This window comes from Cebus imitator, unplaced genomic scaffold (assembly GCF_001604975.1).
Source record: "Cebus imitator isolate Cc_AM_T3 unplaced genomic scaffold, Cebus_imitator-1.0 Scaffold7, whole genome shotgun sequence".
In the NCBI taxonomy this organism is placed as follows: Eukaryota; Metazoa; Chordata; class Mammalia; order Primates; family Cebidae; genus Cebus; species Cebus imitator.
The window spans coordinates 7,402,448-7,418,114 of NW_016107322.1; the positions used below are offsets into that span (position 1 = coordinate 7,402,448).

Below are 15,667 nucleotides of genomic sequence, written 5' to 3' on the forward strand. Positions count from 1 at the left end.
ATGGACACAGGAAGGGGAGCACTACACACTGGGGTCAGTTGGGGGGAAATAGGGGAGGGACGGTGGGGGGTGGGGAGCTGGGGAGAGATAGCAAGGGGAGAAATGCCAGATGTAGGCGATAGTAGGAAGGCAGCAAATCACACTGCCATGTGTGTACCTATGCAACAATTTTGCATGTTCTTCACATGTACCCCAAAACCTAAAATGCAATAAAATAAATAAATGGGAAAAAAATAAAATCCTATTTGCAGCAACATCAGTGAACTGGAGGTCATTATGTTAAGTGAAATAAACCAGGCAAAGAAAGATACGTCACTGTTTATACTCATCTGTGGGAGCTAAAATAGTTGATCTTATGGAGGTAGACAGTAGAACGATGGTTATTAGAGGTTGGGAAGGGAGTGAGGATGAAAAGAGGTTGGTTAATGGGTACAAACATACAGTTAGATAAAAGAAATAAATTCTAGTGTTTGATAGCACAATTGATTGACTACAATTAATAGTAATCCGTTGTATATTTCAAAATAGCTCAAGGGGAAGATATGAAATGTTTCCAGCATAAGAAACGATAAACTGTTGAGGTGATGGATATCCAAGAAACCCTGGCATGATCATTACACATTGCATGTCTCAAAATATCATATGTGCCCCATAAACATTTACAATTATTATGTATCAATAAAAAGTCTATATGCCATTAGTGAAAGTATAAATTTGGTAAAAAAGAACTCTGGAAAACAATTTGGCACTATTTTGTAAAGTTGGACATCAGTTCTCCTATTTCTAAGCCATGGAGAAATGCTTGCACAATCACATCAGGGGAAATATTGAAGAATATCCACAGTAGCATTCTTCATAATAGCAAAACACTAAAAGCAATTGAAATGTCCATAAACAAGAGAATGGATAAATACATTTTAGATTTTTCACATAATAGACTATAATAGACCAATGAAAATCAAAGACATATGGCCACAAAAAACAACTGGCAATGTAAATATTGAAAGAAAAACTCACAGAAATCTATAAAGAGTGGATACCTTGCCACTTTGTCAATGTAACTAATTTGGAATTACATGGCCCAGAAGTGCTTTCTCAGTGTGATTTTGAATTAACATTTCTACAAAATAAATTTGTCTACGATTTAGAAGGTGAAACTTTTTTGTTTGTTTGTTTTGTTTTTATCTTTTTGTTTTTTTCCTTTTTGTGGAGAATGGGGTCTTGCTATATTGCCCAGGCAGGTCTCAAACTCCTAGGCTCAAGCTATTCTCCTGCCTAGAAGGTGAAACTTAAAAGTTTCACTCAAAAGGTCGGTAACATTCATGTGCAGTTTTAGCTCACACACGCTGTCATTGATCATGGCAGAGGACAGCAGCCAGCCCCACAGCTTCCCCAAAATCTCTCCAGATCTCGTCCTTCAGCTTCTCTGATTCTGGCCAGGTGTGGCTCAGCTCTGTGGTGAAAAGAACAATCTTCTCTGTCAAGGCACCTACATAATCAAGATTGGAGATCATGAGAGACAGCTGTGTCTCCGGTTTCTCCTCAGTCTCTCCCACTTTACTCCAGCTTTATCTCCAGATTCAGGGACAGCTGGCTTTGAGCTGAGAAAGGCAAAAACTAACAAAGACTACATACACGGCCTAATTAGTTCCATATCTGCCTAAATTCTAGTCCCTGTAGTAGGTCCCTTGGTCTATATCACTCATAGGCATTCTGTTTTTCTGAGCAAAACTGTATGAAGCCACTGTGGGGTGTTTTAGACAGCTCAAAACTAAAAATAACTAATGAATTGTTTATGTATGCATCATATGTGATAAACCTTTTTTAATAAGAAAAAGAAAATGGTAAACATAAAATTCACCCCTGAGAGGGAGGCAGGAATAGAAAAAGACAGGAAAGAAACACATTTGTAGACTCAATGGTATTCAGAATTGTGTTGACAGACTTTTCAATATGGGAGGAGGGATTCACTGGCATTCATTTTATTATTTTGCTTCACAACTTAAATACATATTATATATATTTTTATTCTTTTTCTTATTTATACATTTATAATTTTGTATGTATAAAACATAAGAAGGGCATGAAAACAAAACTGAGTTAAGAAATCAGTAATTCAACAGGAAAAGAAGGTAGTGTCCACAGTAGAGGGTACACCAATTTTCTGAACCAGCAATCGAGAAAAGCAATCTTCAAGGACAGCAGAGATTGAAAATGGGTGAGCAGGCCCAGAAGCAAGCCATAGAGTAATTAGAATAATTTAGGATTGGAATATGCTCTTATAGTGTCCTGAGTGCAAAACAGTTTCTCTGTTCCATGTGCTAATAAGTGATACACAGAAATAATTGCAGAAAAAGGAAAGACAGACATAGAAGGATTTTATTGCATAAGAATAACACTAAGAGGCTGGAAATAATCCTAGTAACCAACAAGAGATATTGTTTAAGTAAATTACAGTACATTAGTATCATGGGAAATTATTAGATTATTATTATTAATAGGTATTAGACTGAAACAGGATTATGTACAACTATAAGGAACGATATCCATGATATATTGCTAAGGGAAGTGAGCAAATTATACAACAATATATATGATATTAACAAATTTCTGTGAATAAAAATGTATAGCTATATTATATATGTTTATGCAGGAAAAAAATGTCAAGAAAACACCACATGGGGAAGTTGGATTGTTTGAAGGGAGATATTTTCTAGCTTAACATACTGCAGTGTTTAAATTTTTTACAATAATCTATACAAAGAAAGTGTTTTTAGCTGGCCTAAAATTTAGGGGAAAAAATCACATTAAAAAAAGGAGAAATCTAGGGCACTGTATATTTCACCTAGTCCTCTAAGCTCATCATCTTCATGAATAAAACAACTCATTGCTAACATTTGAAATTCGTAAAGTAGATGGCACTGAAATAAGCTTATGCCTATTCCCTAGAATCTTGCAAAATAATATTTTTAGGGAAAGAGAAAACTAATTTTACTAAAAATATATTTGAAAGGTTAACATTAGCTGCAGACTGCATTATAAGTATTATTAGCCTTATTAAAATGTTGGCCCATTACCAATTAAATCGCTCTCTACAGCAAAAAAAAAAAAAAAAGAGAGAGACAGGGAGAAAAGATGGAAGTACTTCCCTTTAATACATGAGAATAAAGGTGTCTACATTAAAACATAAGATGATACACAAAAGCCCCCTTCCCACCAATGTAAATATTTTCTTTGAAGCAGTTATCATGCTTAAAATTATATCATTATTTCAGCAACTAGTTGTTAAAGGTCTGGGCTCTTCTGACTGGACTATAAGCTTACTGAGTTCAGGAATCCTGTTCTGTTTCCTTACTGTACTCACAGTGCCTAGGGAATTGTAGTTGTACAACAACTATTTTTGGAAGAAAGGAAGGCAGGAAAAGGAAGACAGAGGAAGGAGGGAGGAAGGAATGAAATCACAACATTTTCAAAGAAAGAAAGGAATCTCCAGGGCCATATCTGCTAAAGAGAAGTTATTGGTGTCATGTTATCAATGTTTACGTGTAAGAATCATGTAATCAATGTCATAGGGCCCTGGAGCTCTTTTCTAATAGCTCACCCAGAATTATTTCTGCTCTGTTAGGCAACAGATTCTATTCTGTTTCAAGTTAATGGGTTTCCACCGAATTTGAACAACAACAAAAAAATACTGATGTACAAAGTACAGCTAATTTGCTCTAAATTTAGCCAAGAACATCAACACCTATTACCAAAATGTCAGATGTTATTGTAAAAAAAATATGCTTATTTGAATTGGATCAAATGTTTGATTAGGACAAAAAGATTGTGAACAGCTTGACATAATTTCCCTTCTTTCCTTTGTCTTCCACCTGTATAGAGTTGAGTCTAGAAAACTCTTACTTTGTGACTTTATTGAATTTCATCATATCAGGCAAAAATTTAAGACCATACCTTTGTGTTAAGAAAAACTAAGTAAGTTCTTTGAAAATACTATTTTTATTAAGGCTTTCTTTGTTAAAAAGAGAAAACCACCTGAAAGCTGATACGTTTCCATCTTCTATAACCCACTGTCATTCCTTACTAGTCCAGCTTTGCAAAATAATTTTTAGCCATTGGAATAGTATTATTTATATATTCTAAAGCCATATCCAAAATATAATGATTTTGCTGAGGCTAAATATTGTTTTGGTGGACTGAGGAACAATGAAGATGCAAAGAGAATTAGACTACTAAAGTACCATATCTAAGACATAATTAAGTCTAGGAAATCAAAGCTGAGTTTAGGCTATTCTCTGAATTCTAGAGTTGCTAGAAAGAAAACTTACAGGGTATCATTTTCATTGGAAATAGTGCATAATTTATACTTTGGAGACAAAAAAATGAAGATCATACAAGAATACACATCTGCATTATCATAAACTTGTTCTTTTTAGGGATGAGATTCACTCCTTAATTCAGCAGATATTGTATGTCAGAGAGTTATTCAGGGAGTTAGTATTATAAGTCACAATGTAAATCACACCCAGAAGGCAACTGAAAAGTAACTCAACGTATTAAATAATTTTATATTTTCTCAAAAATTATAACCAATTAAATACAAAAGAGTATATTATAGTGCTTAAGGATTGCTATGGACTGACTTGTGTCCCCCATAATTTATATGGTGAAGCCCTTCCTAACCCTCAACGTGAAATGTGACTGTATCTGGAGATAAAGGCTCTAGGAGGTAATTAAGGTTAGATGAGATCATAAGAATGAGGTACTAATGCCACAAGACTGTGACCTTATAAAAAGTGTAAGATCTCTCTCTCTCCACACACACACACACACACACACACACACACACACACACACTCTCTCTCTCTTTACTCTCTCTCCCTCTCCCCCTGAACAACAAGTAATAAATGACAACGAAAGCAGCAGTTTGTAAGCCAGGAAGAGAATCCTCACAAAAAACTCATTTGGCCAGCACCTTGATCTTTAACCTACCAGCCACTAAAATTGTGAGAAATTAAGTTTCTGTTTTTGAAACCGACAGTCCATTGTATTTTATTATGGAGGCCCAAGCTAACTAAGACAAGAACATAGATTTTTTTTTTTAACAAGACAATATAGTTTTAAATTCTTCCCTAGCTAACTCTCTAAATCTTAACTTTCTGTTGGTAGAAACTTATGAATCCACCTCCAAACTCTGCTTTTAGAAAAAAAGTTTATAATACATATAAATCAGTTATTATGGAATTTTAAAAATGGCAACTATTATTTTATGTTTTAGTCATTTACATAAACTGTTTAGGAAATCATAGACTTCTATAACTTAAAGGGAACTTAAATAATACATGTTTAAATACTAATTATTAATAATCACATGTCCAGAAAGAAATGATTTGTCTTTTACGAGTCTAATCATTTGTCTTGATCTTCACCTTCAAGGCAGTGTGACCTTTGAATGACTAGCAGCACGTCAGAAGACACAAATAGCAATTAAACAAGAAGAAAGGTTGTAAAATTATTTAATTAGATTGAATATGCTGTTTATGCAGCTTTTACTGAAAAACTTTTAAAGATATAATCTTATTGTTTGTATAAATTTACATGTTGTTATTAGTTTGAGTAAAAATTGCCCTCAGTTACAGTATTTGATACAATATAAGCAATCAGCATAAGCTCTTGGAATGAATGGATAAATCCAGTCATTTTAGCAATAGTAGAAATATTTATAATTAGCTGCCCTAATATACATTTACTCAATCACTCATTCAACAACATATAATTTCCATGATACATATTCAGAAATATATATCTCTGTGGGATGCTGTGGCAATATTAAAAGGACCTAGATATGGTCTTAGATCTACCTTAAGAAGCTAGATCCCCAAGACTTACTGAAGAATTTTATCTACATCCTGTCATATATACCCTTTATGCACTCTTTTCATTCATGCATTCAGTTAATATATTTAAGCATCCACAATTTACTTAGCACTGTTGTAGAAGTGAATATATAACAAAGAACAAGATGACAAAGCCCCTTCTTCCATGATGCCCCAATTCAGAATCTATATTGTACTTCCCTGTTTAATTCTTTTTCTTCCCTGTGTCTTGAGCACATCCACCACCTACCAAAGATTTTTGTACATAGAAACAAATACTGTAATTTGACAGATGCAGGAATAGTATGATTCCCATAATCTTGTATCCAATCTCATGGCAGATATTATTAATTATGGCTCTCATTTTCCAAAAGTATAAATATGATCTTAAAATCCTTTTCATCAGTATTTATATCAGCCAGGACCAATAAAAGGTAACAAACTCATGAAAGTATTTGTCTATTTTAACCTCTGAGTATAATAAAGAAGGCAGGGTACAAGTTAGGTAGGGTGCGACCCACACTTCAACAAATAGGAAAAAACTGCTTACATCCCAAAGTCAAGTTTGTAAGACATCAAAGTAGGGAGGATGCAAAGAGGACTAAATGAACTGTTTCCAGAGATGGAATATCTCTTAGGAAAGATGAGACCAATGGTTTTCTTCATGGCAGCATGTGCCAAATCTGTGTACACAGTAAAGATTAAGCTTGACTTAAGGAAAGAACTCCTCTAGAAGAAACAAAAACCCTGAGAGCTTTGGGTGGTCAACGGCAGTGTAATCTAAAGGAGCCCCAAACGTGAGTGCTAACGTGGTGCAGAGCAGAGCAGAAACTCCTGTTTCTCACATTCTTAAGAGATAAAGTCCCTCTCAAGGGAGAGGTCTTCAACAAAACAGGACACGTATGTACTTTAGAGAAGGACTAACTTTCAACTTGCGGTGGAATTCAACACCTATGTGGCTAAATTCCCACTTGTACTGAGTTGATTCATTCTCAGTGTATCTGCATAAGTGAAAAGGGCAAATCTTGTCTGGGAGGAAAATAACATCAACCTCTCTCTCTACGGTTCTAAAATGTATAGATATGAGATATATGAAGAAACTGGAAAATATGACAAAAGAAAATGAAAAAACAATCAGATGATATAAGGATACTTCCCCTCTCCCCAGCCATGGATATCACTAGAATAAGCAGATAAAAACTTTAAAATAATTAACAAATAAATTTAAATAAAAGCAAATAAACAAAGAGCAGAATGAAAGACAGAATTTCAACATATAATTAGAATAAATATAAAAATCAAATGAAACATTCTATAACTGAAAAATATAAAATATATGATTTAAAAATTCTATAATGTGTTAAGTAGCTGACTGGACACAAAAAAGAAATTATTAGTGGACACAGAGACAGAAAAAATCAACTTGAAAACAGAAAGAAGTGGAAAGAAAATAACTAAGTATTAATGAATATATGGCAAAAATTAATATACGTGGGCAGATACATGTGGAAATAAAATCTCAGAAAAAGAAAAAAGGGACAAAGACAATATTTGAAGTGCTATGGATAAGGATTTTTCCAAATCTAATGAAGGTAACAGCCAGAGGTCCAAGAAGTCCAGTCAACCTCAAGAAAGACAGATACAAATTAACCATATTTGACAAAACATATTTAAAGGTCTCAAAAAAAAAAGAGAGAGAGAGAGAGAGAGGAGACAGATTTTTAAACCAGGCATAGAAAAAAGACACATCTTCTTCAAAAAGCAAGAATGAGATTTATGGATAATTTCATAAGACAAAGGCAATGGAATGGCATCTTTAAAGTGATAAAAGAAAAAGAGGGAAGAAATTAAAACTGCCAACCTAAATCCTGAAAATATTTTTCAAAAATAAAGAAGATATAAAAATATTTTTCGACCCTCCTCAAAAAATTTTGCATCTGACAAACCAACACTACAAAATATATTAATGGAATTTTTCAAACCATATGGTAAATGGTCAAAAATGAAAACATGAAAGAAAGAGCACTAAAATAGTTAAATATGCAAGGAAATTTTAAAAATATTGATGTCTTTAAAACAATAGTAATAACTATTACTTCTAGAGTATATAACAGTACATGTACAATATATGACAATAAATATCCAAGGAAGGGAGTGGTAAATCAAGTAAAAGTGCTATGAGAGTTTTGCATTCTTCAAGACATGATAAAAGGACTAAATGTAATAAGTCATAGATATATGTTAAAATCACTAAGATAATCACTATATAAAAGAAAAAAATAAAAATATTAACTGAAAAAAGACATAAGACGGAATAAAAATTACTGAGTGATCCATCGGAAAGCAGGAAAGAAGTAAAAAAAAAAAATGAGACTTTTTAAATAAAGCAAGATGGTAGACTTAAATCCATGCATTCATTATAACCATAGCTATAGTTAATGTAAATTGACTAAAGACCTCAAATAAAAGACATATTATCCAACTGTATTAAAACATAAGCCCAACTATATACTATTTACAAGAGACACTATTAAAAAAATGAATCTGTATAAATATAAGGGGTACAAGTGTAATTTTGTTACATGGATATATTGCATAGTGGTAAAGTCTAGGCTTTTAGTGTAACCATCATTCAATAATGTACATTGTACTCATTAAGTGATTTCTCATCCCTCACACCCCCTACCCTCTCGCCCTTTCCAGTTTCCAATGTATTATTCCACATTCTATGTCTATGTGTACACATCATTTAGCTTCCATACAATAAAAATGTTAAATATAAGGACATGAATGGGTCAAGAGATAAAGGATAGGGAAAATATACTAAGCATATACAAACAAAAGAAAGCTGGAGTTACTGTCTTAAAATGAGACAAAGCAGGGCTGGAGCAAGGGCAAGGAAGTCAAGCGCAAATACCATGAGAGTGAATGCCTCATAGGATGAGGCATGTAGGACGCAAAATTTAAGGGGGAGCTTATTCTCAGCTTCCTACAACTGCAGACTCAGAATCAGAGAGTAAGCATCTCCTTAAATTTTGCTCTGTAGTTCTGACCCTGGGACAAAGTAGTCTCTAAAACAAAATGTATTATTAAACATAAAAAGGAATATTTCATGACAATAAAATAATTCTAATCTTAAATATGTATTTGTCGAAAAACAGAGAACACACATACACACACATATCAATTAGGAAAATCCATAATCATAGATGGATGTTTTAATAGACAACTCTCAATGACAGATAAAGTTAAAATACAGAAGCTTTAAACTACATCTAAATGATAGTTCCAAAATACTACACCCAGAAATGGTAGAACACACATTTTACACATAGATATGGAATATTCATCAAAACAGAATATATTCTAGACAATAAAGCAAGTAGGAATATATTTCAAAGGTTTAAAATCATACAGACTATTTTGTCCAGCCACAGTATAATTATACTAGAAATCATACCAAAAAGGTAATTAGAAAATCACCAAATGTTTGGAAATTAGGAAGCACAACTTCTAAATAACCAATGGTTCAAATACAAAAATACAATAGAAATAAGAAAATATAGTAAAGCCAATAATAACTTAAAATTAAATTAAAGTGGACATAAAATGCTTATGCTATTAGCACATATTGTTTAGGCTATCCAATCAAAGTAGCATTAATGTGTAATTAATTAATAGGTGCTAGAAACCTAGATCAATTTTACTTAACAACATGGTTTAGAAACACATTTTAGAAATACAACAATACAATGAATTTCATTTTTTGGTTATGACTCCACTGTTTGACAGAGCCATTTTAAATCGTTGATTAGGTCACTTCCAGTTATTTTTTGGGAAAGGGTCCTACCATGAGCAATTAAAATGTGTACTTTCATAAGAATATCTATAAATTCCTAGCACTAGAATACTTAGAATTTCTGGTGTCCTTCTTCATAGTTCACAGGTATAGGAAATTTTATTTTTCAAAATAACTTTCTTAAAGTATAATTTATAGAAAATAAAATTTGTCCATTTCAGCTGTACAATCTAATGAGTTTGACAGAGATATATTTATATACATAAGTATTTATACAAGGAGATGTCTATATAGAGAGAGATAGATCTATATCCGTGTAACCACTATCACAGTTAAGATGTAGAATGTTTGCATCATTGTAAAAACTTCCTTTGTGTCCCTTCCCAGTCAATCACCTCCTTGCACCCCAGGTATCGCTTCCCTGTTTTCTTTCACTGTGTATTAGATATTTCTTTTCTAGAATTTCCTATACATTTAATCATAGATTAGAAGTTCCTCTGTGCCTGGGTTCTTTTTCTTAGCTCATCATTATGTTATTGCATTTATCAACAATTTCTTTCTATTGCAGTAGAATTCAGTTATATGGATATACTATAATTTGCATCTCCATTTACCTGCTGAATTTTGATTGCTCCTGTTTGGAGGCTATTATGAACACAGATGCCCAAATCACTCATGTGTAAGTTACCATGTGACACATTTTAATACTTCCTATGCACAACTGTACAGTAAAACTATTTATTGACTCAATTGTTAATGGATCTATGGTTGTTTCTAGTTTGGGGCTATTGCAAGAAAATCTGCTACATACATCCTTGTATAATTTTTTATATGGTTTTACTTTACTTGGTTAAATACCAAGTGGAATTGCTAAGTCATATGGTAAGGATATGTTTAACAACATAAGAAACTGTCACACTCTGTTTCCAAAGTTAATGTACCATTTTATATTATTGCTGGTGATGTATGAGAATTCCAGTTTTTCCATATCTATGCCAACACTTAGTGAATCAACTTTTAAATTTTAGCCATTGTAGTGGATGTGTAGTGATTTTGTTTGTCCCCAGTGTTATCTTACCACGTTTATTGGCTATTACTATATTTTCTTTTATGAAATATCTATTACAATCTTATGACCAAATTTTAACTAGGTATTTTCTGTTATATTATTATTTAGTTTTAAGAGTTGCTCATAAACTCTAGATACAAGTCTTCTGTTAAATATATGTACTATAGGTATATTTTCTCAGTTTGTGATTTGACTTTTCAATTCTTGATGACATGTAAGAATAGAAAATTTTAATGTTATTGACATTCTGTTTATCAACTTTTTCATGATTCATGCTTTCTATTTCATATGTAGGGAATCTTTGCCTACAGGAGGATCACAAATATCTTCTCCCATCCTGTTTCCCACAAATTTGTAGTTTGAGCTTTGAGGTCTTACATTTAGATTTATGACAATTTCAAGTTAATTTTTGTGTATGGTGTGAAGTAAAGGTATCCCAATATCTTCGGGATTTCTGGTGTTCTGCATAGGCTTACCTTTTCAGTGCCCTTTGCTGCAACTTCAGCCTCCTTCCCAAACTCTTCAACTCTGATATGTATCTTCTCTATAAGACAAGGCCATATGCTCTATTTGGGACTCTACACTGTGTTCTTGCATGTGGTCTCTCAATAGAAATGCAGGATGACTATAGACTTTACCTGGTTTAACTCCTTCTCTCAGAGATCAGTGTTCCTCTGCATAGTTTCAAAGTCTGAAACTATTATTTCATTTAATTTTTCCATCTCCCTGTGGAAAAAAGGTAATTCCATTCATTATAATCATGGCTGTAAATGCAAGTCTATGTGCCCTGCAATTTAATCAATATCACTCTCAAAATGTACTCCACAAACAGGCCTATCATGAGCAACAGACACATTTACTAGCACTGCTTATCATTATTTAAATATTTTTCTGGTAAGACAGTATAAAGTTTCCTAGGGCTGCCATAACAAATATCACAAACTGCATGGCTTGAAAACAACAAAATGTTATTGTCTCACAGTTTTAGAGATTAGAAGTCTCGCAGTTTTAGAGATTAGAAGTTTTAGAGATTAGAAGAACTCATATCAAAATATGAGTTGGGTATGTTCCCTCTAAAATATGCAGGATAATCCTTCATTGTCTCTTTGTAGGTTCTGCTGGTTTGCTGTCAATCTTTGACGTTCGTTGACTTGTAGCCACATAACTCCAATCACTGCCTTGGTCATCACATAGCATTTTCCTTGTGTTTCTGTGTCTTTATATGGCCCTTTTCTTATAAGGATACCAGTAATATTGTATTAAGAGACTACTCTATTCCCATGTGATGTCACATTATCAGATTATATATCCAACAACTTTATTTCCAAATACGGTCACATTCTGAGGTACAGGAGTTTAGAGCTCCAGCATACCTCTTTTGGAGGGGGGGCCACAATTCAACTGATTACAGATAGGTAGAAATGACATGTTGTTATTCTGATTTATGTTTATTTAAATGTGATTAAGATAGAATTTATTTTCATGTTTGTTGGTTATTTTTATTTTATTTTCTATTGTCTATGTCCTGTCTTATTTTTCAATTGAGTTGTACATCGTTATATTCTGAAGGAACTCTTCACAAAGTAAGGAATTAAATCTTTTGTACATCATGTATGTTTAGTATTTCTTCAGTTTGTCATTTGTCTTTTGACTTCATATAAATTCAAATAAGTAATTCTGTCTTCTAGATAATTTTGAATTCTACATAAGCAAATGTATCCTTTCTGTTTAGTTTTGCTTTGTTTCTAGGTGTTAAGTCTTAATTTCAAAGACTTCTCCTACCCTTGAGTTAATGAATAAAATTACTTGTATTTTTTAATTAAACATTTTATCCACTTATAATTTACTTTGATGTCAAGGTATAACATCCCCTTTTACATTCAAAGTTATAAATAGCCAATTGCCCTGTTACATTTGTTGAATAATATAAGTTCCCTTTATTTTGAAGAGATTGTCACTTTCTTCTTTTGTTCATTTTATTTTTCTTTATTTCTTTTCTTTTCTTTTTTTGAAATAGGGTCTCACTGTGTTGCCCAGGCTGGATTCAAAATCTGGGGCTCAGGTGATCCTCCCACCTCAGCCTCCCAAGTAGCTGGGACTACACGCATGTGCTGCTAAGCCTATCTGGTCCATTTTCTATTTCCTCTGTAGTATTAAGTTTGTAATTTTCTCACTTAAACATGCGAAAGGACTATATGCTCGTTAAATTCTTATCTTAAATATTCCAAATAAATTTGATTATCACTTTGTCAAGTCATAAAATATCCTGCTGGTATTAAGTTTGATATTTCACTGAATTCAAATACATAGAGAACTGACACTCTTAAAATCATAACCCCCTAGCATACAAATCATGGTCTCCAGATACCCCACTTTCTTAATAAAAGAAAGTAGGGTTCCTTAGACACACAGTTGATTATAAGTATGAAACAAAATTAAAAAAATGAATAAGGGGATCCCAGACATCTTTTCAGAGCAGGTAGCAAGGCAGTAAGTAAAGCTTATTAGAGTTGTGTCAGAAGCACTTATGAGCGAATTTTGAATAGGCTGCCATCAGCCAAAATTAAAACAATCTAAGTATCAAGAAGAAGAATTCTAATGGATTCTAATATATAAAACCAAACAATAACTGTGATAACAACAAATAACTTGGTCACCATTGGAGAATGATAACAATGATTACTTTCCGATCCCAATGCCTTGACTTTTCTGTTCTTTATAAGATTGCCGGAATAGTATCACCAGCATTCTTATCTCTCTGATTGTAAACAAACAAGAAGGGATAAGTGGTATCAGTTACTAGCCAATTTAGTTGATTTAGATAATTATATTTGAGACTATTGAACTGGTGAAGTATAGACAAACTTTTTGGACTTTGAGTTCATGTTATAATGGGATGGGACTTTGGTGGATGGATGTTGCATTTTGTTATGTGGTCAGATGTGAATTTGAGGGGTTGCAGAACCATTTTAGTAGGCAAAATAAAGGCCTCTTCAAATTCTTGGAACTTGTGAATAGTTACCTTATATGGCAAAAGGGACTTTGCAGATATGAGAAGTTTACAGGGTTTGAAATGGAGATTATGTTGAATTGTCTAGATAGGTCCAGTATAATCACATGACATCTAAGATTTGGAAGAGCAATGCAGAAAGATGTCCTCTGTGAAGGACATCTTCCTGGCTTTGAAGATGGAGAAAGAGGGTCTCTGAGCTAAGAAATGTGTATGGTCTCAGAAACTGGAAACAGCTCTCAGGTTACAGCCAGCAAGAAAATGAAGACCTGAGCCCTACAACTGCAAGAAAATGAATTCCGCCAATAACTCGAATTAGCAGGAAATGGATTCTCCCCTAGAACCTCCAGAAAGGAATGCAGCTCTGCTAACAACTTGATTTTACTTCAGTGAGAACCATACCAGATTTCTGATATACAGAACTGTAAAAATAATAGACTTGTGTTGGTTTCAGGCATTAAATTTGTGGTAATTTGTTAAGGCAGAAATAGAAAATGAATACAACCTATTAAGTTCAACCTTAATTCTAAAGGCCTTCTACTCTGAAATCACATTATTTTTATCTGCTTCTTGAACAAATCAGGATCTTAAAAGCAAGGAGAAAGCAGTGGCTGGCATGGAGAATGCCAATGACCAGTTCCTGCCACAATCGACTAATCTTGATCTGGTTTAAGACTCTAGTTCTGTCTCTCAGAATTCTACTTCATGCTTTATGATCCAGCACTTTCTAATCTATGGGATAGATGATCTCTTGCTTCTATGCTCTTGGTAATTCAGTTCCTCTGCCTGGAACACTTCCGGCCTATTGCCCATTACAATTAATACTTAAGAACTAAGTGCTTGAATTCTTCACTCTTCATAAGAATCTTACTGAACAGCACTCATTACAGATACTCACTTTTTATACTTTACATTATGAAATACTTAAAAATGCACAAAAGTAGAGAGAATATTACAATGGATCCCTATCAGCCAGAATTCAGCTTCCATAATCAAAATTAACATTAAGTCAGATAGAAATAAACAGCGATGTATTCCCACAGCAGGCTAATGCATTGTCAACAGGGATGGTTTGATTTACTATCTAAGCTGAGGAAATGGATTCAGTTTTCCAGGATCTACTTGTCGTGAGCTCTAACAGCAAAAATGGCAAAACCACTCTCAGAGGAGCCATTAAATGCGACCAGTGACCAAGATATGAGAAAAATCCTACTGCAGACTAGAACCTGAACATGTCACAAGTGTCCTAAAATGGCTGTCACGTTACAGGACTTGTCCATAAGGTGAATTCTGGCCACTTAAACCTCACCTGAAGATAGAGGTAAGGGTTTTCTTTTTAATTTCTTTTTTTTTTCTTTGTTTTTAATTGCCCACTTCAGTGTTAGCATAGAGAAAATGTGTTCCTGCTCTCTTGAATAAATCGAATTGACTGAAGAATGCTTGAATTCATTTATCCCAAAACAAAGGCAGAGGACTGAGGGTCACTGGAGTTTCAAGGCTGTTCCCAGCACTGCGAGCAGAAGCGTCAGAGCCCACCTCCCTTGGGCCCCGCACTGCGACAGGGACTCTTCTACGGAGGATGGCTGGGGCGTGGGGAGGCTATAGAAACGCCATTGAGAAGCTAGATCTTAGGCAAAGGAATGCGCTTTAAAAAGAATTGAAACGAAAGAACACAAACTCGAATCCTGGACCTGATTAGGGGCGCAACCACAGAAAGAGATAACGAATGGTTCTCATTCTTCCTTTCATTACCTCCAGCGGAAAAAGGAAGGCCGGAACTACGCTTCCCGGAATGCAGAGCGCGGGGCGGGGCTAAAAAGACAGCGTGTTTTTCTCAAGTAGGCTCGCGTGACAACAGGTTTGATTATAAACGCTTTTCCTTGCCACGGCGCTAATACCTCTCAGCCTGACTG

General features: G+C 34.0%; 1 long non-coding RNA gene across 1 annotated transcript in view; it reads right to left on the reverse strand.

The window, feature by feature from the left end:
• Window positions 1–15,647, reverse strand: part of LOC108312113 — a 199,390-nt gene extending 183,743 nt beyond the window's left edge. Inside the window, exons 1-2 of the long non-coding RNA XR_001828487.2 lie at window positions 15,507–15,647; window positions 11,383–11,470 (exon numbers count right to left, since the gene is read on the reverse strand). This is a non-coding gene — a long non-coding RNA (uncharacterized LOC108312113). The remainder of the gene's footprint in view (window positions 1–11,382; window positions 11,471–15,506) is intronic.
• Between the last annotated feature and the right edge of the window lie 20 nt (window positions 15,648–15,667).